The sequence below is a fragment of the Penaeus monodon genome, chromosome 24, assembly GCF_015228065.2.
Source record: "Penaeus monodon isolate SGIC_2016 chromosome 24, NSTDA_Pmon_1, whole genome shotgun sequence".
Classification (NCBI taxonomy): domain Eukaryota; kingdom Metazoa; phylum Arthropoda; class Malacostraca; order Decapoda; family Penaeidae; genus Penaeus; species Penaeus monodon.
Window position 1 is genome coordinate 6,092,971 of NC_051409.1, and position 933 is coordinate 6,093,903.

Genomic DNA, 933 nt, shown 5'->3' on the forward strand with positions numbered 1-933 from the left:
TCGGTGTGAGAAAGTCTGTGTAGGAATATTATCAGTGTATAAAGATATTGCCAATATCAAAAAATAGGTAGTAATTGATCTGATTCATATATATATCCTTTATATCTCATACCGTTTTGATCTGATTCATATATATATTCTTTATATCTCATACCGTTTTCATTATATCAGTAAAAGTAATAAAAGATTCCTCTTGTGGTATAATTGATAGTTGTACCCCACCGCTGCCACCATTTTCGAATTCTGTTTTCTCGTTTTTAATTATTCAAACCAAAGAGCTTCTTGTCAGCACCACATCCATGTTATTATCATAAAGAGCATATTCGTTTATTCACCACAGTCTCTTGAGTCAGCCTTTTATTCTCTCATTAATCATATTTATGCAAATCTAATAATCATGAGAGTTCCAGAGTTCCTCTTACTAAATTCTTTATTGGCCAATAAATCTAAAAGTAGGGAGTACTTGGTTAAGACTTATTGGAACTCGAAATTAAAGTCTGCCCTTTTGATGCCAGCTTTTGAAGGTACTCGAACTCTTGAGTCAAACTCATAATAAATTGGATATTCATATTACATTCTGCACGATTTCTCTTCTTGCTTTATTAATAGTGGTGTAGTGCCATGTCATTGACAATTTTTGAATAATATATCTGATACAAAAAAGGGATATACGAGATATTTCTATCTGGAATCATGAACACATTTCACTGATATAAAGCATAATAGGGGTGTAGTGGAAGTTTCCAATAAGAATTTCAATAATTTCAAAATATCACATATGTTGTGAATGCCACTTAGGAGTTCAGGATATATATGGCTTCATCAAATCTCAACTCTTGTTAAGTTACAGACAAATGGTTTCAGAAGTTCCAAACACATATTTATGCAAATAGATAGATGCAGACATATATATAGTAATAGGTAATTCTTTGC

At 31.5% G+C, this 933-nt stretch overlaps 1 protein-coding gene across 3 annotated transcripts in view; it reads left to right on the forward strand.

Moving 5' to 3' along the window:
• Positions 1 to 933, forward strand: part of LOC119588503 (substance-K receptor-like) — a gene marked incomplete at its 5' end in the record, with an annotated part of 19,283 nt that overhangs the window by 8,093 nt on the left and 10,257 nt on the right.